Consider the following 22360-nt stretch of genomic DNA (forward strand, 5'->3'; position numbering starts at 1 on the left):
TGGTCATTGGTAGGCAACTCTTTTTATACATTGTTGGGTTCAATTTGCTAATTAAAATCAACAACCCTTCCAGATCCTTCAGAAAAATGAGGTCACAAGGCAAACTGCTGCCTCCAAAACTGGAGAGAAAGGGAAAAATACAGATAATTACAACTTACCAAAGCAGAAACTGAGGCGCAGAAGCCCTGGGGGACGAGTGCCAGAGAAGGACAACCTCAGCCGTAACTGACAAATTGCTGGAGGCTCAGCGTGGAAAAGTCTGAGAATTAAAAACTCCAGAGGGTTTTGATTTGCATTTCTCTAATAATGAGTGATGTTGAGCATCTTTTCATGTGTTTGTTAGCCATCTGTATGTCTTCTTTGGAGAAATGTCTGTTTAGTTCTTTGGCCCATGTTTTGATTGGGTCATTTATTTTTCTGAGATTGAGCTGCAGGAGTTGCTTGTATATTTTTGAGATTAATCCTTTGTCTGTTTCTTCATTTGCTATTATTTTCTCTTTTTTTTGCATGAGACAAGTGCTCGGGCCTGGTGCACTGGGAAGACCCAGAGGAATCAGGTGGAGATGGAGGTGGGTGGGGGGATCAGGATGGGGAATACGTGTAAATCTATGGCTGATTCATATCAATGTATGACCAAAAAAAAAATAATAAATTAAAAAAAAAAAAAAAAAAAAAAACTCCAGAGGGGCCCAATCATCGAAGGATGCCTATGTCCTCCTTATGAGTTTTAATATCCAGCAGCTGAACAGTGAATTCAGCTGGTTCTTACAGTGAATACTGGAGAAAAATCTCCTCCTGTTTCATAAAGGGAAGAAGGAATGTAACCATTTGAAATAATCCAGAACAACCTGCTTTTCTTAATAAGACCTGCCCTAGGAGAGACTGTTTTATCAGAGCCTAAACATATATACTTAATTTAGTCAAGTGAAATGTAATACTTGGAATTCACTGGAGACAAAGTGCTAAGTAGGCAACAATCTTAAGAACTCTCCAGAACCCTCTACTCAATTCCTCTCTCCTCCGTTCCTACCAACAGTTGATCTGTGTTCTTTTCTATTACAGATTGCTTGACAAAAATATTAAGATAGCATATCTCATCCAAATTAGATTAATTTTCCAAATATCAGCCAAACAAAAATGTCTCTAAGTTGAACATTAGAAAAAAACCAGGGGTAAGATTAGGTCAAATTGCCTTTACAGTCCCTAGAAATCATGTACATCACACATTCAGCCAGCAAATTTAACTTGGAAAAAAAAGGAAAATGGATCCAAACAAACAAAAAATAGTCCTGACTTTTTTTTTCTATATGGAATCATTAATTCTTGATTAGAGGCACAAACTGCTTGGAAATGGATGCCAGAAGATAAGAAAATAAAAACACTCCTAATAATGGGCTCTAGGATTATGTACTTAAAACATTTCTCTTTCACCAGCTTATCAGGCGACCAAAAAATTGAAAGCAATTTGCATTGGAAGTAGAGAGACACTTTATGATGGTTACGCTCTATGCAGCATTCTGGAAAAGCCAATAAATGCAATTATCGTGTAGTTGTGTTGCTCATTAGATGATCAGTGTAAACAAATAACATGACTCAGAATCAATCACCTGTTTCTCCTAGAAGCAAAGGGAGCTTGATACGTGGAGCAGGAAACATTCTAGACAGGACTGGCTCTTCTGGGTCAGCTTCTGAAAGCAACTGTTATTTTACATGACATGTGTGTTTGTTCAAGAGGGTATCAAGATGCCCTCAGTGGCACACCTAAGGGCAGAAAGAGGGAAAAAGAGGCGTGCTCCATTTGTAAACCCTTCATAATAGCCTCCAGAACAGAGTAAGCACAGGCAGATATTGGTTATTAGAGCTAAACAAAGATAGCGAAAAATAAAATAATTTCTATCCTTGGAAAACAGTAAAAAGAGGGACAAGAGACAGAGTCCTCCAGTTTGGAGGCTCGTTATGGTTAAAGTGTCCTTATGCCCGGGACTCAGGGATTATGTCATTTCCACTATCATAAAGTGACCCCTCACACAAACACACAAATTAACAGAGCTCCTCCTTCCTTACGTAATATCAAAGAATCCTTCAGGGAAAAACATGGTGATTGTATTAAATTTTATCTAACACATTGTAACAATATTTCTCAACTGGCAGTCATTTTGTCTCTCACCCACTGGTACCATTTAGTAACATCTGGAGATATTGGTTGTTAACAACTGAGAAAGGTATTACTGGTATCTAGTAAGTAAAGGCCAGGGATGCTGCTAAATACCCTTGAATTCTCAATGAAACTGGAAGGAAAAAATATGTCGTCCAATGCACAGGACAGATTCCTTCTAACAGAAAATTATTTATTTCAAAATATTAATTGTGCCAAAGTTGAGGATTGATGCAATAAATAACAGTAGGTAAAATCAGCTGTACATGAAAGATAGGTCCCTGTTGCTCTTTATTTGATTTCCTGACACTCTATAAGAATCTTAAGCTTTCCTTAATAGATATTAGAAAGAAATCTTAAGTAAGATGTCATCTCTCAGGGACAGACCTAACATTAAAAGGAGTGCTTGTTCAGATTGCACCCCTCTTAGCTCCACAGAATAATGTTGCATTATTATCATCAACATATATTTTACCAAAGTAAAATAAAGCCTTTCCTTTTCATCACATGGGTTAAGATACTGTGGAGTAGTTACAGTTATCTTACCACTGAGATCTTTGCCCTACTTCCCCAAGAACTGAATAATTTAATATTTCAACATCTCAGGACACAGTATTGCTGGAGAAAGTTGAAGTGATTCATACATGCTTTCTTCTTCTCTACAACTAAGTAACTGATGTCTTTCACCAAGATAATTGGAATAAAAACTGAAGAAGTCCTTGAATCCTTTGATTCAGTCATTATTTATCTCAAGATACATATTGACCTCAATAGTCATAGGAAGGACTGATGCCGAAGCTGAAGCTCCAATACTTTGGCCACCTGATACTAAGGGCCGACTGGTGCTGGGAACAACTGAAGGCAAAAGCAGAAGGGGGTGACAGAGGATGAGATGGATGGATGGCATCACCGACTCAATGCACATGAGTTTGAGCAAACTCCAGGAGACAGTAAAGGACAGAGGAGCCTGGCGTGCTGCAGTCCACGGGATCCCAAAGAATCAGACATGACTTAGCCACTGAACAACAACATATTCACCTACTATGTACTAGGCATTTTGCCAGACACCAGAGCATTGATAAGAGGACAAATACCATCCTTTTCCTTACAAAACATAAACTTATATGACCTGTGAGTTGCTAGGGCAAGGGGACAGAGGTGAGACAGCGTTCACAGACAGGTAAACCCACAATTATTGTGACAGGAAAAATAATCTCCCTTCTACCAAGAGAAGTCTACTTCCAGTCCCTAGGATCCATGAATACATTATCTTATGCAGCAGCAGGGAACTTAGATGATGGACAGAATTGGTAATCAGCGACAAGAGTCTCAAGGGAATCCAACATGAGACTTATGTGGGCATCTTGGCCTCCAAAGCTGTAGGATAATGTATTCCTATTGTTTTAAGCCTGTACATGTATAGGGTTTTGTTACAACGGTTGTTGTTGCTTAGTTGCTGAGTCATGTCCGACTCTCTTGCAGCCCCGTGGACTGCAGTCTGCCGGGCTCCTCTGTCCATGGGATTTCCCAGGCAAGAATACTGGAGTGGGTTACCATTTCCTTCTCTAGAGTATCTTCCTGACCCAGGAATTGAACTTACATCCCCTGTATCAGCAGGCAGACTCTTTACCACTGAGTGGCAGGACACGGACACAAATGCCTAGTGCTTTGAAGAGGAAAAATGAGATACACCTGAGCAAGGCAGGGTTATGAGGTTTGTGCATGTATATCTCAGGGTCTGAGGGGTTAGGGAATCAATCAAGAAAAGCTTTCCAGATTAAACTCTAAACTGGGTCCTGAAGAATACATGTGTGTTAGTCTTTTGAAGAATAGTATAACAGAGCTCCAGGCAGAAGGAATAGCGGCAAAGGTTTGGAAGTGAACAAGACTGTGCTTCTGGTGAATTGTGTTACATTGCTCAGTTAGTAGAGTAAAAGGAATGCAAATAATGGGGAAAAAAGCAGGAGATATAAAGATCAGAAGGTTGAGTACTGCAGACCAAGTTACTGAGTCTGGATTTGACTCTAAAAAATAGTCAATAAAAACTTTTAAATAGAGAAATGACAGGGTCTAATTTTAGAGAAGAAAAGTGCTCTGGTTGCTGCATGAAGACAGGATTGGAGAGAGAAAAACTAGGAGCAGGGAAACCAGCTTGAGAGAGTTGCCAGCAATTCCTGGGAAAATGGTCACCCACAAAAATCCATTGCACCCGAGGTAGAAATAGTTGGGTTAAGAAAAGTAGGATCAAGAAGAATTGGTTAAAACATGTAGACAAACAACTATGCGTCTATGATGACAAACAGGAGGAGCCAAGGATGAAGCCCAGGTGTATCCAGCTTGGAAAATTCAGTGGATGGGAGAGAGTCTTTCTGTTGAACAGAGAAACATGAGCAGTCAAGAATTTCATTCAGCCAAAAAAAAAAAAAGGTTTTAAATATGTTCGTGCTGTAGGGTCTGAGAAATACAAGGGTGGACCAGAATGCCAGGAAAGTAGTTTACAGGCTCCACGGCTGTGTGATGTCTTACAGCTACACACTCCTGCAGGACCATTTGCTAGAGTCAGAACTTGAGAGTGCCTAGGAAGGGGGTCCCTGGTAGCTCAGACAGTAAAGAGTCTGCCTGCAATGTGGGAGACCTGGGTTTGATCCCTGGGTCAAGAAGATCCCTTGGAGAAGGAAATGGCAACCCACTTTAGTATTCTTGCCTGGAAAATCCCAGGGACGGAAGAACATGGCAGGCTACAAGGTCACAAAGAGTCACACACCACTGAGTGACTTCACTTTCACTTTCAGGAAGGGAGTCAAAGGAGGATTAGTTTCTTAAATGACTCACCTCTAAGCTCGGTGGTCTGTTCCTTTTAGTCTTGAAATTGGCCTTTGGATCATAAATAGAAAGCAGTTTTTAATATAATATAGAAAAAATGAGGGGGAAATTCATCTTTTAAATGATTTCCTTCTGAGTTAAAAACATCTCTAAAAATTAAAGAAATTTCTGGCCTTTTACTCACAGACATAAATAGATATCTAGGTTCAATTAAGATTTGTGTAAAAACAAGAGAATGGGGGAGGACAGAAAGAAAGAGAGTGAGAATGAGAGCAAGAGAAGAAATCTTTGTCCTAAAAGACAGCTGAATGAGGGTGTGGGGGGGGGGGATTCCCTTTCTTAAAAGATCGTTGAATAAAATATAACCTTGCAATGACTTTGAATAGCCCAGGTGGTTCTGGCGCAATAAATATACATTTCCAAGTTATTAGTGATTTGCAAACATGATTCACCTGTGGCTGATTTATGAGCATCAAAACATTGATACATGAATTTGCTCCTGAATTCCAGCATATCCTAGTGAGCCAGGGGACTTTGCATTCTTGTAGGTGTGGGCTGCAGATGTTTCATTTCATTGTTGATAATATGCATTCATAAATATATATGTAGGCAGACACTTGAAAATTTGGAAGCTGTTCTATTATTCAAAATATATTCAACATGCCTCTAACCCTCGTATCTCCACAACATCATTCTTTTTCATTTCTGCCTTTTTTTCACATCTATATAATCAGTTTACTTGCATTCTTTTCCCACCTGATCTTGTCTCTATTGAACTGAAGATTTTTTTAACCTCTATGGATCCCAATCTCACTCATTTTCCTTTTCTTCCACTTAAATTTGTATTCTAAAATGGTATTTAGTTTTACCAAACTCTAGGTAGGAGAGCAGGAAGACCATCCTTAGATGGAAATACAGTTTCCTTCATTTACTAGCTATGTGACATTGGCAAATTATGTAACTTCTCTAAATTTCAGTTTCTTTACTGGTAAAGTGAAGGTAATATGACCTACCACATAAGTTTATTTTACAATTGTGTAACATGGCCTTCTTTGTTCTACAAAGGATTTACACCACCAAATAGTTCTCCTTTTTGTTTTTGTTTTTGGTACCTGAATTATCCTGTGTCTGAGAATATAGCTGAGTGTGGAAATAGGTAGAGTGTAGCAGATTATGTGGCAGAGATGTGCTCCACAGTGATAAACGTGACCCAAAAATGTAGTAAGAAATACAGGGAGAAAAGGAAGCATAGTTTTATGTAACATGGTTTTACTTAACATCTTTTTCTGTTATTCCAGATATGCCAATTGATGAACCTATGACTTTCAGGCCAAAATCTTGTTTCGATTGTGATGATGCATTTTAGAAGGCCAGGGAGAAAATAAAATACCTTTTAAAAGAAATTGTTAAGTGATATAACTTTAATTTCTGTGCAGTTACGTGGGTGCTATCATCTGTAGGATATAAACCTGATATCTTTTAAAATCACTAACAGGGATGACATCTGTTCCATCAACTTTCATTAACTTGCATCCTTATCTGTGCTAAAGGAAAAAAAAAAAAAGGTATGTAAGGGATTATTTAATGCAGAATATGCTCCAAACTTCCTTTCATACCTGCCCAAAGTATGTGTGAACATATGTGGCGCCTTCTTCCTTCTCGATGGCTTCCTGAATTCCAGCTTTGCCCCAGATTTCTTCCTGGCTAGTCTTTCAGGAAAATGAGAATTGTGGGTACCTGTTAAGTAATCTTCATTTCAAGACCCAGTCACTTTCCATACAAACTTTTATTGCAAAGGGCCAGCCAGTAAATATTTTAGGATTTGAAAACCCTGAAGTCTTTGTGGCACGTACTCAACTCTGCTACGGTAGCAGAAAATCAGCCATGGATGAAATGGAGACAAATGAGTACGGCTGTGTTGAAGTAAAATTTCATGTACAAAATAGGCAGAGAGCTGGGTTTGCTCATGGGCCAAGTTTGCAAACCTGGGCTCTAGATCACCTAGGGTTAATTTCTATGATCTGATATTACTCCCTTTGAACAGGTCAACATTAAGGTGCATCATCAAAGTGTTGATATCAAAATGCAACTAAAGAAAATGTCCTGCGAGACGAGGGGAACAACAGAAACTCAGACTTTGGTTACAAAATTGAAGTCTACCGGCTAAACGCCCTATGGGGGAGGCACTAGGGTGCTCTCAGGTTATCTGTGGTAAAGAACCAATTCTTTTCCAACCCATATGGCTTGGAAAGTATAAAATCATATACTTTGATGGCAATGGCAAATTGTTTGGAGAAATTCCTAAATGTTTAACTTCACTTTTGGTATTCTTCTCAGTGTGAACCAGTAGCAACCTGATTAGAACCAGCGGAGGTCCATGGACCATGCTCTGAGGATGCTAACTGGTGTGTGAAGGGCAAGTCCCTGCCTGGATATGTTTCAGCCTTAAAGACTTTATCATTTGTTGTTGTTCAGTCACTAAGTCCTGCACTTCTCTCTGGGATCCCATGGACTGCAGCACACCAGGCTTCCCTGTCCTACACTATCACCCAGAGTTTGCTCATGTATGGATACTGAATTCTTGATGCTATCTAATAATTTCATCCTTGCCACACCCTTCTCTTTTTGCCTTCAATCTTTCTCAGCATCAGGGTCTTTTCCAGTGACTCAACTAGCTCTTCTCATCTAGGTGGCTGAAGTATTGGAGCTTCATCTTCACTATCAGTTCTTCCAATGTATTTTCAGGGTTGGTATCCTTTAGGGTTAACTAGTTCAATCTCTTCACAGTCCAAAGGACTCTCAAGAGTCTTCTCCAGTCCCACAACTGGAAAACTTCAATTCTTCAGTGCTCAGCCTTCTTTATGGTCCAACTCTCACATCTGTACATGACTAGTGGAAAAACCATAGCTTTGACTCTACCAACCTTTGTCAGCAAAGTGATGTCGCTGCTTTTTAATATGGTTTCTAGATTTGTCACAGCCCTCCTTCCAAGGAGCAATTGTCTTTTAGTTTCATGGCTGCCATCAATATCTGTAGTGATTCTGGAGTCCAAGACAATAAAATCTGTCACTGTTTCTATTTTTTCCCCTTCTATTTGCCATGAAGTGATGAGATCGGATGCCATGATCTTCATTTTTTTGAATGCTGAGTTTTAAGCCAGCTTTTCACTCTCCTCTTTAACCCTCATCAAGGGGCTTTTTAGTTCCTCTTCACTTTCTGCCATGAGTGGTATCATCTGCAGGTTGTTGATACTTCTCCTGGCAATCTTGATTCCAGCTTGTATTTCATCCAGCATGGCATTCCACATGATATAGTCTGCATATAAGTTAAATAAGCTGCATGACAATATATAGCCTTGTCATACTCTTTTCTCAATTTTGAACCAGTCAACTGTTCCATGTCCAGTTCTAACTGTTGCTTCTTGACCTGCATATAGGTTTCTCAGGAGGCAGGTAAGGTTGTCTGGTATTCCAATCTCTGTAAGAACGTTCCACAGTTTGTTGTGATCCACATAGTCAAAGGTTTTGGCACAGCCAAAAAGCAGAAGTAGATGTTTTTCTGGAACTCTCTTGCTTGCTCAATGATCCAGCGGATGTGGTAATTTGATCTCTGGTTCCTCTGCCTTTTCTAAATCCAGCTTGAACATTTGGAAGTTCACAGTTCACATACTGTTGAAGCCTGGCTTGGAGAATTTTGAGCGTTACTTTGCTAGCATGTGAGATGAATGCAACTGCGCAGTAGTTTGAACATTCTTTGGCATCTCCCTTCTTTGGGATTGGAGTGAAAACTGACCTTTTCCAGTCCTGTGGTCATTGCTGAGTTTTCCAAATTTGCTGGTATACTGAGTGCAGCACTTTAACATCACCATCTTTTAGGATTTCAAATAGCTCAGCTGGAATTCCATCACCTCCACTACCTTTATTTGCAGTAATGCTTCTTGAGGCCCACTTGACTGCATACTCCAGGAGGTCTGGATCTAGATCAGCAGCCAACCACACCATCATGGTTATCTGTGTCATGAAGACCTTTTTTGTATAGTTCTATATATTCTTCCCACCTCTTCTTAATCTGTTCTGCTTCTGTTAGATCCTTACAGTTTCTGTCCTTTATCGTGCCCATCTTCACTATGACCCATCTGTCTTGGCTGGCCCTGCATGGCCAGCTCACAGCTTCATTGAGTTCTGCAAACTGTCTTTATCATACTTGTTCACAAGACTGTCCGCTGCATTCCTGGGAAATAAATGCGCACTTTGTTCTAGCATCCAAGGTCTCACATGATCCTGGTCCAGTCACATCGTTTCGGCAGCATCTTCCTCTGCATGCACATGGATGATTTCCTGTGCCCAAACACACCTTCTGCCTTTCTACATCTTGCCTTTGTCTAGACTATTTCCTAGTTCTGTAGTGCCTAGGTAAGTCTGTCCTCAGGATCATTCAAAACTCTTTCCATGAAGTCATATTTCCTTTCCTCTGGATGCAATCTGGCCCTCCACTGGACATCCATAAAACATTGCATGTATTTCCTCTGACTGTCCTTGCTTTAAATAATATTGTAACACCCTCTGTACTTGCCTTGTTGTTGTTTGATTGCTAAGCTGTGCCTGATTCTTTTGTGATCCCATGGACTGTAGACTGCCAGGCTCTTCTGTCTGTGGGATTTCCCAGGCAAAAGGACTGGAATGGGTTGCCATTTTCTCCTACAGAAGATCTTCCTGACCCAGGGATCAGACCCAGGCATTGAACTGAGTCTCCTGCATTGGGAGGCAGATTCTTTACCACTGAGCCACTTAGGAAGCCCCTGTATTTGTCTTATCCTGAGACTAGATAGTGAGCTTCTGGAGCATGAGCTGTATCTTATAGATGTGAGAGTATTCCTCAGAGTGCTTAACACAGTGTCTTTTATACGGCAAAGGTTAAGTTAGCTCACAAATGGATGACATTGAACCATCAGAAACGTTCTCTCTTACAGATCTCCTCTGCATGCTTTCAGAAAATGCATTCCTCTGCATTTCTGTCCTCTCTCTCTCCCACTTAGGACAAAAACACTTATCAGCAAGAGAGCCTGAGAACATAAAACCATAGGATACAGCAATCTGTGGTGTCAAAAGAAAACCAAATACATGCATGACTTATTTACAGAATTTGTAAAATGGAGCCTAGAGAATTAAAATGCAATTTTTAGCTAATTTATACTATTCTGAATGTCACTGTAAAGCCCACATTTCATGGGGCAGAATGAAGACAGCCATGATTAACATTTATTTCAGCCACAAACCAGGGCAACTGTTTGTTTCCACTGTGATCCCTAAGACTTTGCTCTAAGGATGAAAACTTCATTGGTTATACTGAAAGAAAGAACTGCCATTGGTAAGTGAGTAAAATTTTATCATCTCCATCAAAGATACACACTTGCAGAATTATGAAGTCAAGTTGGTATTTACCCTGCCACTGAATATGATTTGAATAATAATAAAAACTGACAGTGTTAAGCTATGTTAGTGACACATGGGGAAAAATAGTCCAAGATCCACTCAGGTATATTATTATTGTCATTGCTACATCTGTAACTAATCAGAAGCTTTATGACCATCCTATCATCCTACATTTTATTGGTTTGCCTCTATATTTAATACATTTGTAAATAAGCAAATCTGATGAATGTTTTCTTGGTGTAAGGCTCAAACTTATTTCATCGATATAAAACTTCCTTTCAGATAATTATACTCACTGTATAGCAGAAGATGGCAGAGAAGTAAGATATGGGGATCACCAGCCTGCCCACAAGCACACCAAAAACTCAACAAGAAATGGAACAACTCCTACAAAGCAACCTCTACAAGACAGCAGAAGACCCCAGGCCTCTGGTTGGGGGACGGGGGACAGGCTAAGCTCCCTGGAATGAGGTAAGAGAAAGGATAGAGACATAAAAAGGGACAAGACAGAGAACCTCTGGATAGAGCTTGTGCCCCAAGGGAGGGAGGGAGTCCTAAAACAGGAGGAGTTCCCATGCACAGGAAAGCTCCCTCGCAGGCGGACCCAAGAGGGAGCTGGAGAGTCTTGGAAAACCATGCAAAACAGGGACTTGGAGAACAGAAAAGAGAGAAAGCTGAGCTTCTCAGCTCAAGGACTGTGGCCCTAATCAGACAGTGGGCTCGGGGAACCAAGAGAGATGCCCACAGAAGCCCCGGAGCACAGAGGGCTGTCATGCAGGCAACCCTCCTGGCGCAGACGACGGCCTAGGGAGCCGAAAGAAGAATACACAAGCCCCACGACAGAGCGCGTGGACCTCTGAAACAAGGGCACACAGGTGGGTGAGCTGAAACGAGTACACACGAACCCCGAGATGCAGAGAGCGGGCCAGGAGCTGAGACACGTGCAGTCCAGCTCTGAAACAGAGAGCGCAGGCCGCGCGAGTCTCTGTGATGCAGAGAGCACAGCTGGGGAGCCGAGAAAAGAGCTACAGAAGCCCCGACCTAGCAAGCTTCGGCTAGCAGAGCAGGGCAGGACTGGGGAACAGAAGCACCCACAGTGATTCCAGGGCCAAGGAGCGGGTGGGCGGCAGTGCAGATATGCTGAGACGGCCACTTTGAAGTGGCTGTGGAAATAGATGCGTCTAACACTGCCAAAACCAGAAGGACTGGCCAAAGGCATGCGGAACCCATAGGCACTCCAAAACCTCCTGCTGGACACTGCACTGCTCTTCAGAGAGACGGGATACAGCTCCATCAACCAGAACACAGGCACAAGTTCCCCGAACCCGGAAAACGTCACAGGACACTAACCCAACCCCATCCACCGTGGCAGACTCTGCAATCAAGAACTCTGACCTTCAGAACTTTTTCGTTTTCTCTTATAAATCACACTGCTTATTCCCCTTATATATTGCTATCTTCAAATTAGCCTTTTGCAGTGCTGTGGAGTTTTCCTCTTTGTTTTTCTTGTTAAAAAAAAATTCATTTTAAGTTTTTTTTTTTTTTTTCTTTTTTACTCTTTTTGTTTGGTGATTTTTCTGATTTTGTTTTTGATACATTCAAATGCTTTTCTTATAGTTCTTTACTGGCTATAGCTATTCCTGAATATATATAAATCTTTTTTGCATGTGTCTAAACCTTTGCACTTCTATTTTATCTTCTCACTTTTTTTTTTTTTTGCCCTCTTTTCCACCTGCTTCCTTTTCTCTTTTCCCTCCCTTCTTCTCTTTCTTTTCTTCTCCCTTTTTTCCTTCACTCTTTCTTTTTTCACCAAGTAAGTTAAATTGTTGAACTTTTGCTCTGTGCCCCAGTTTGCACTCTGCTTTCCAGATTGAAAATTAGCTAGCTCTGCTTTTAATTAGTCGATATCACTTTTGGTTTCCTTTGTTCACCAAGTCAATCTCCTGTATTCATTTCTTTAGAATACTTTGGTTATAAATGTGTGTGTGGAAGTATGTGTTTATGTCCCATTATTCCTGTAATTACCTGCTTGATCTGCTAGATATCCTCCCACTGTAACATAGACAACATAGGCACAAGTCACCCCTGACAATAGGTCAACACAAACAACTCAACCAACCTTTCCCTCCAAAAGCAAAAACCAAAAGTAAGAAGGAATACAACTCTAAAACCTGGGAAAAGGAGACCTCAAGTGGAGCAACTTAGGAAAAAAAGAGAAAAATGAAAAGACAGAGAAATAGAGAACAAATGAAAGAACAAGGTAGAATTTCACAAGATCAAATAAATGAAGAGGAAATAAGCAATCTATCTGAAAGAGAACTCAGAATGATAGTAAAAATGCTCTGAATACTTGAAAACAGAATGGAGAAAAATGCAAGAAACATTTAACAAGTTAATAAAATCAGCAAAGACATGGAAGAAATAAAGAATAAGCAAACAGAGATGAATAATACAATTACTGAAATTAAAAATACTCTAGAATGGACCAATAGAAGAATAACTGAGGCAGAGAAATGGATAAGTGAGCTAGAAGATAGAATGACAGAAATAACTGCTAAAGAGCAGAATAAAGGGAAAAGATGGAAAAGAACTGACTATAGCCTCAGAGACCTTTGGGACAATATTATATGCACCAACATTCAAGTTATAGGGGCCCCAGGGGAGGAAAAAAAAGGCACTGAGAAAGTTTTTGAAGAAACTATAGTTGAAAACTTCTGCAACATGGGAAAGGAAATAGTCAATCAAGTCCAAGAAGCACAAAGAGTCCCTTATAGGATAAACCCAAGGAGAAACACATTGAGAAACATATTGATCAAGCTAACAAAGATTAAGCACAAAGATGTTAAAAGCAGCAAGGGAAAAACAATAAGTAACATACAAGGAAAATCCCATATGATTAGCCATGGATCTTTAACAGAAACTCTGCAGGCCAGAAGGCAATAGCAGGATATATTTAAAGTACTGAAAGAAAAAAAAAATATCTGCAACCAAGATTACTATACCTGGCAAAGATTTCATTCAAAATTGATGAAGAAATCAAAGGCTTTACATATAAACAGAAGTTATACCAGCCTTACAACAAATACTAAAGTAACTCACATAGGCAGTAAGCACAAGAGAAAGGAAGACCTACAAAAAAACCCCAAACAATTAAGAAAATGACAATAGGAACATATATATCAATCATTACCTTAAATGTAAACAGATTAAATGCACCAACCAAAAGATACAGACTGACTGAATGGATACAAAAACAAGACCCATATATATGCTGCCTACAAGAGACCCACTTCAGACCTAGAGACACATACAGACTGAAAGTAAAAGGATGAAAAAAGATATTCCATGCAAATGGAAACCAAAAGAAAGCTGGAGTGGCAATCCTTATTTCAGACAAAATAGACTTTAAAATAAAGAATATAAGAGACAAAGAAGGACACTACATAATGATCAAGGGGTCAATCAAGAAGAAAACATACCTATTGTAAATATTTATGCACTCAACATAGGAGCACCTCAATACATAAGGGAAACAGTAACAGGCATAAGAGGGGAAATTGACAGTAACTCAATAATAGTAGGGGACTTTAACACCCCACTTACACCAATGGACAGATCATCAAAGCAGAGTATAAATAAGGAAACACAAACTTTAAATGAAACATTAGACCAAAGGGACCTAATTGGTATCTCCAGGACTTTCCATCCAATATACTTTCTTCTCAAATACACATGGAACATTCTCCAGGATAGACCACATCTTGGGCCACAAATCAAGGCTCAGTAAATTTAAGAAAACTGAAATCATATCAAGTATCTTCTCTGATCACAATGTTATGAGACTAGATATCAACTGCATGGGGAAAAAAAACTGCAAAAAAACAAAAACCCTTGGGGATTAAACAATACATTACTAAATGATAGAGATTACTGAAGAAATAAGGGAAATCCAAAGATTCCTAGAAACGAATGACAATGAAAACATGATTCCCCCAAACTTATGAGATTCAGCAAAAGCAGTTCCAAGAGGGAAGTATATAGCAATACAATCCTACCTTAAGAAACAAGAAAAACATCAAATAGACAACCTAACTCTACATCTAAAGCAGCTGGAAAAAGAACAAACAGACAAAAAATCCAAAGTCAGCAGCAGGAAAGAAACCATAAAGATCAGAACAGAAATAATTGAAAAAGAAATGAAGGAAACAATAGCAAAGGTTAATAAAACTAAAAGCTGGTTCTTTGAGAAGATAAAAAAAAAAAAAATGACAAACCACTAGCCAGACTCATCAGGAAAAATAAAAGGGGAAAAATCAAATCAACAAAATTAGAAATGAAAAAGGAGAGGTTGCAAGAGACAACACAGAAATACAAAGGATCATAAGAGAATATTATGAACAACTCTATGCTAATAAAATGGGCACTCTAGAGAAAATGGGGAAATTCTTAGACAAGTTCAGCCTCCCAAGACTGAATAGAAATTATGAACAAGAAAATTACAAACACTGAAATAGAAACTGTGATCAAAAATCCCCCCCACCCAAAAAAATTCCAGGGCCCATATGGCTTCTCCTCACAGGGGAATTCTATCAAACATTTAGAGAAGAGCTAATGCCTATTTTTCTGAAACTCCTCCAAAAAATTGCAGAGGAAGGAACAATTCCAAACTCATTCTACAAGGCCACAATCACCCTAATACCAAAACCAGGCAAAGACAACACACAAATATAAAATTACAGGTCAATATCACTGATGAACATAGATGCTAAAATACTCAAAAAAAAAAAAAAAATTCTAGCAAACAGAATTGAACAACACATTAAAAAGCTCATACAACATAATCAAGTCAGACTGATTCCAGGGATGTAAGGATTCTTTAATATATGCAAATCAGTGTGATGCACCATATTAATATGAAAGAAAAGACAACACAGGATCATCTCAATAGATGCAGAAAAAGCCTTTGACAAAATTCAGCACTCATATGTGATAAAAAACCTTCAAAAAATTGGCATAGAAGGAACCTACCTCAATATAGTAAAAACAATATATAACAAGCTCACAGCAAACATTATTCTCAATGGTGAAAAACTAAAAGCATTCCCTCTAATAAAGTTAGATGTAAGATAATACTACAAGATAGTCTTGAGAAAGAAGAATGGAACTGGAAGAATCAACCTTCCTGACTTCAGACTACATTATAAAGCTAAAATCATCAAGACAGTGTGGTACTGGCACAAAAACAGAACTATAAACCAATGGAACAAGATAGAGAGCCCAGAGACCTATGGGTACCTTATTTTTGACAAAGGAGGCAAGAATATAAAATGGGGCAAAGATAGCCTTTTCAATAAGTGGTGTTGGGAAAATTGATCAGCTACATGCAAAAGAATGAGATTAGAACACTTCCTAATGCCATACACAAAGATAAACTCAAAATGTATTAAAGACCTAAATGTAAGACCAGAAACTATAAAACTTTTAGAGGAAAACATAGGCAGAACATTTGATGACATAAATCAAATCTTCTATGACCCACCTCCTAAAATAATGGGAATAAAAACAAAAATAAACAAGTGGTACCTAACTCAACTTAAAAGTTTTTGCACAGCAAAGAAACTACAAACAAGGTGAAAAGACAACCCTCAGGATGGAAGAAAATAATAGCAAAAGTAAGAGCTGACAAAGAAATAATTTCCAAAATATGCAAGCAGCTCATACAATTCAATACCAGAAAAACAGTCCAATCAAACGTGGGAAAAAGACCTAAACAGACATTTCTCCAAAGAAGACATACAAACATACATATGGCTAACCAACATGTGGAAAGATGCTCAACATTGCTCATTATTAAAGAAATGCAAATCAAAACTACAATGAGATACCACCTCACACCAGTCAGAATGGCCATCATCAAAAATTCTACAAACAAAAATGCTGGAGAGGGTATGGAGAAAAGGGAATGCTCTTGCATTGCTGGTTGGAATGTAAACTGATACAGCCACTATGGAAGACGGTATGGAGATTCCTTAAAAAACCAGGAGTAAAACCATCATATGACCCAGTAATCCCACTATGAGGCATATACCCTGAGGAAACCAAAATTGAAAAAGACACTTGTAACCCAATATTCATTGCAGCACTATTTAGAATATCTAGAACATGGAAGCAACCTAGATATCCATCGACAGATGAATGGATAAAGAAGCTGCGGTACATATATATAATGGAATACTACTCAGCCATAAAAAGAAATGCATTTGAGTCAGTTTTATTGAGGTGGATGAACCTGGAGCTTTTTATACAGAGTGAAGTAAGTCAGAAAGACAAACACAAAATATCATATATGACACATATATATGGAATCTAGAAAGATGGTACTGATGAATTTATTTTCAGGGCTGCAGTGGAGAAACAGACATAGACAACAGACCAACGGACACAGTGGGAAGCGAGGAGGGAGAGGGTGAGATGTATGGGGAGAGTAACATGGAAACTTGCAATACCATATGTAAAGCAGCCACTGAGAATTTGCAGAATGTCTCAGGGAAGTCAAACAGGGGCTCTATGACAGTCTAGAAGGGTGGGATGTGGAGGGATATAGGAGGGAGGTTCGGCAGGGAAGGGACATGGGTGTACCTATGGCTGATCCTTGATGTTTGCTAGAAAACCACAAAATTCTCTAAAGCAACTATCCTTCAATTAAAAAAATAAGGTGGCAAAAAAGAAAAAATAATCAAAACATCTGAATTTTACCCCAAAGGATCTTCTTCACTTTTCTTTCTAGCTGTATGTGATGAACCTGTGAATCAACTTTCCCAGTTCTTACCACACTTGGTTTAAACCTCAGCAGCTGCCTCTTACATAATCCTGCTCAAATTTGTTGATTCCATCTTACACTTTGGATCTTGTCTCTGATTTAATAAGGCGCTGATGCTAGTGACTAATCCTCCAGCCACTGTGCTATTAGTAGCACACCCAGGCACTATGAACCTAAAAAAGGAAGTTTGAGCCACTTAATATATTTGTGTATTATTTCCCTTAGAGACCAGAAAGTCTATGTGGGAAGTGATTGTGTTTATACACTTGTATTCTACTCATTAACCAGCACAGTGATGCTCAGTCAAATCTATAATATATTCACTGAATAATTTTGGTTTTTACCTTCAAGTTGATTTGACCGACTGTTTTGTTCCTACTTTACTTTCTTTTCTGGTAAAATAAGGAAACAAAGGTTACAGGAAAATGAACTTCGTAACACACATAATCCATCACAGTGGGCTTTTATATTAATTTTTATGTTTTACTAAATTAGTAACCCTCTACCTATAAATCTATACCTTATTATAAATTCTTAAACACCACCTCTATGACTCAAAACTTGCTGCACAATTCGATGAAATAGTTTTACAGTGCTATGGTAAATGAAATAAGGTCATAGATTGTATATAGCTCCTCTGGTTAACAGGTGAAACCTGCTTACCAACCTCCTGAAGCTTTGTAGCCTTTGTAACCTGCTTTGAATAACAAACAGTAATAGAAGTGACACTGTGTGAATTTTGAAATCTAGGCTTCATAAAGTTTTGCAACTTCTACCTTGATGCTCTTTGGCCATCACAAAAAGAATCATATTCTTACCTCCAGTAAGTTGAGAGGCGCTGTAGAGAAGAACCAAAGTGCCGAAGCAGCCAGCCAGCCAGCAACTCTGAGACGCATGAGTGAAGCCATCCTGAAACTCCCAGATCAACTGATCCTCTTTCTGAAGGGAAGCAAGTGAATGAGCCCAGGTGCAACCAACAGAGGAAATGATGAACTAAACTGAATTGGGAGAAATAACAAATTAGATTTAACCCAAAACACGTGGGGTAGTTGGTGCTGCATCAACAGTAATCTAACATTTAAAAATACTAATTATCTACATGTATATGTATGACTGAGCGCTTTTGCTCTTCACCTGAAACGATCACAACATTGTTCATCAGCCATACTCCAATACAAAGTTAAAGAAAAGATTTAAAAATAAATGAAAATACTAATTATATTATGGATTTTTTTAAGAAAAGAATGCTCACTCTAACAGTAAGGAACTGTGAGTTTGCTTTGCCTCTCAGAGCCGGTGTCCTGACTGCCAAGGTATTAAGGAAGGAGCTGAGGGAAGAGGGGTTCTAGCCATACCATCGCTTCTTCTAGAGAATCTTCCCGTGACAGCTTCTAGAGGGAGAAGTTCCCTATACTCTGTTATCTTGCTGTCTTTTACCTCACCGGGGATGACATCTTTGATTGCCAGAAGCTAATACAATCCTTTCTTTTGATTATTTTAACTAAAAGAGTGTGTGTGTTAGTCACTCAGTCATGTCCAACTCTTTGTGACCCCATGGACCCCTATTCCTCCAGGCTCCTCTGTCCATGTGCTTTTCTGGACAAGAATACCTGGGTTGGGTTGTCATTTCCTTCTCCAGTGGATCGTCCTCACCCAGGGATCAAACCTGGATTTCCGGCATGGCAGGTGGATTCTTTTCTGACTGAGCCACCAGGGTTTTTGTGTGTCTCTTTGGATGGGCTACCATCCCATTTACTCAAACACTAATCCAGTTGTTACTATCAAGATATTTTAATAGATGTGATTAAAGTCCAAAATTAGTTGACTTTAAAGAGGGGAGATTATCCTAAAGTGGGACTGATTTGGTCAGTTGAAAGTTCTCAAGGGCAAACTGAGGCTTCCCTGAGGAAGGAGAAATTCTTCCAGTAGATTGCAGTCTCAGCCTGTTCCCAAGAATTTCTTCCTCTCTTTTCTCATGGCCTGCTTTGCAGACTGCTGACTTGTCCCACAACCGTGTAAGCCAATTCCTCACAGTATCTTTCTTAATATGTATTTCCTACTGGTTCTATTTCTCTGGTCAAATGCTGACTAATACAGGCAGTGTTTCAGTAAACCAAAGGACCAGGGACTAAATTACAGTAAGTGGAAAAATGGTGAGCAGAAGAAATGGGCCTCCTTAGAGAAGCAACAGTGAGCAAGCACATCATCCTAGAGAAAACAAGATACAGTCACATTCTTAAACCCTCAGCTTCAGTGCCTGAGTCCCAGTCCTATCTCACTCCCATGAGATCTTGGTGTCTCCTTGAATTTGTTGTGTGAATTTGAACGTGTTTGTTGTAACCAAAGGGTTTTGATACCAGCAATTATTACGTGCCTGATACATTCTGGAAGAGGGTGAAATCTACAATTTTTTGAGACATTTATTTTTCTATTCATTCAATAAAAAATTCTGAATTATTTACAGGTATTAAGATATACTGTAATAGGCACAGAGAAGACTCAAAGATGAATATGGAATATGGCATATGGAATCACCCTGAGGAGGACAGAATTAGGAGAGAGCTGTTGAGGTGGTGGGTCTAATGCAGTTTGGAGGGTGATTTTAGTAGGTATTCCTCCTCAACTCAACTGACTGCTCCATTATTTAAGAACAGTGCCAGAATGGGGAGCCCCAGAGTTTAGGCACAAATTTGAGGCTCCTACCATCTGTATTGTATCATAATTGATACAATGGACATGAACTCGGGCAAACTTTGGGAGATGATGAGGGAGAGAGATATCTAGCATCCTGCAGTCAATGGGATCTCAAAGAGTCGGACACGACTGGGCGACTGAACAACAATGAGCAATTGTATACAACCGCTGAACATTTATTAAGTACTTTATTCATGAGTGTGGAGTTCACAGTGGTTTCATTGAGGTACATATTCTGGAAAAGAGAAAATATCCCACTTATCCCATTCCTATATATCCAGATTTATAATTGCTGAGTGATTATTTGGGCAGTTCTAACCCACTTCAAAAATGCATAAGATCTATCCAGGCAGTGATGGGGTGGGGAGAAGGGTAATATAAGAAGAGGGACCATTAACAACAAAACAAAGGCACAAGATACTAGTAGGTCAGTGTGGCGAGAGGGATGAATTCATGAGGAGGAGAAATGGGGAATATTTTTCAAAAGCAGGTGGAGATAATGTGGTGGAGGGCTTAGAAATCCTGAGGAGAGCCAGTCTAAATCCTTTCTAAAGGAAAGTTGGAAGGAAGGAAGGAAGGAAAGGAATGTAAGGGAGGGAAGGGAGAGGGAAAGGGGGATGGAGGGAGAGGTGGGTGGAGGGAGACGGGGATAGAACGAGGGAGGGAAGAGGGAAGGCTGTCTCCTTGACGCTGCACAACGCTATTTGGCAAAGATATCTTTTAAAGTTTGCTCTGTGAGTCCAGTGACATTTTGTGCTGGAAAAGTGGTTAAACCATCATTAGGGCAGAGAAAAATGTGGCCATCACTTTCTTTCTTTTTTTTTGGCCATAACTTTCTATGTGAGATACAGAAGCCCTTTATTTCAAGAAGAGTCTTCATTTTCTATTTACACACACACACACACAAAAAGTCGAGAATAAGACATAAAAATGGAATCTTCATCTAACCTCTTGAGTGGCTGCAAACGTTGACAGTGACCAGTAACTGCTCTACAGACATTTAAAGCTAAGGCGGGGTCATTCCCTGGTGTAGCTGAGGGGAGTTAAGGTTTAGAAATCTTCTCTTTGACCTCAGTGCTCTGTGTGTGAGCATGTGCACTTGGGAGCAAGTGGGTGCAAACATTTTTCTCAGAGAGAATGTAAATACCTTTTTTTTTTTTTTTTTGAAACAATGTTCACTCAATATCCAAGGAGTGAAGAGTGTGTATTTATGTGAAAGACAATTTTGGTAAGTGAAGTGCAGAGGGTTTGCAACTTGATTGTATTCACACACGGGTTATTTAAATGGATGACTATGAGGCTACTAGTAAAAATAAGCTGCATTTTGTTGAGCAGAGACTATATGTGAGGAATCATGCTAAATGTTTTACACACTTAGTTTTCTGTGATTGTGGTTTTCATTCTGTCTGCCCTCTGAGGGATAAGGATCAGAGGTCTATTGAAAAAAAAGAAAAAAAGAGAAAATTGCTCATCTCATAGAGCACATTGTCTACAGAGTGGGACCATATTTGTAAAGCTAAATATTCCCAATAATTAAATAAATGTATAATTACAAGCTTCAAAAAATGATATAAAATATTAAAAGACATAATGCATTTAATGTGTTTAGCCTAGTGCTGAATTCTTAATATTTTTTTAATATATTCATGCTCAACAAGTGGTGGTGATAGTCATAACAGTGTGATCATCAGGATAGGAGACTCATAGGCCCAAGTTTTCTGGAGGCTCGGATTACTTTCATATCTCTCTCTCATGCATGGTTTATCTCCAGTAAGAATAAGAACTCTGATCAGGTTTTTACACTGTTGGTGAGTTAATACTAAACTATATAATCTTAGCTACACGGACTTGTCTTTGCTAATGCTTCTCCAAGAGCTCATGAACCAAGAAAGATGACAGTCTTTGTGGAAGAGGACATCTGTATAAAATTATCAAGCCTGCTTTTTCATTCTAAGCTGAGGAACCAGTATAGGAGGGGAGCACAGAGAAGCAGGGTGATGTCAACTGTATCTCTGAAATTTTCTTGCCATTTGTGTTTAATGAAACCTACTGGGCTCCCAGCAGAGGCCCCCAGCAGCCACATGGGATATAGATGATACTGAGCTCCGTGGGATCTGATAAATTGTATAATCTGGAGGCATTGAAAAAGAGCAGTGGCACACCAGATTTCAACTAATCAAACTGATCACATGGACCACAGCCTTGTCTAATTCAATGAAATAATGAGCCATGCTGTGTAGGGACACCCAAAATAGACAGGTCATGGTGGAGACTCCTGACAAAACATGGTCCACTGGAGAAGGGAATGGCAAACCACTTCAGTATTCTTGCCTTGAGAACCCCATGAACAGTATGAGAAGGCAAAAAGATTGGACACTGAAAGATGAACTCCCCAGGTCATTGTTGATGTTGATGATAGAAGTAAAGTCCGATGCT

The sequence above is a fragment of the Cervus canadensis genome, chromosome 11 (assembly GCF_019320065.1).
Source record: "Cervus canadensis isolate Bull #8, Minnesota chromosome 11, ASM1932006v1, whole genome shotgun sequence".
NCBI lineage: Eukaryota > Metazoa > Chordata > Mammalia > Artiodactyla > Cervidae > Cervus > Cervus canadensis.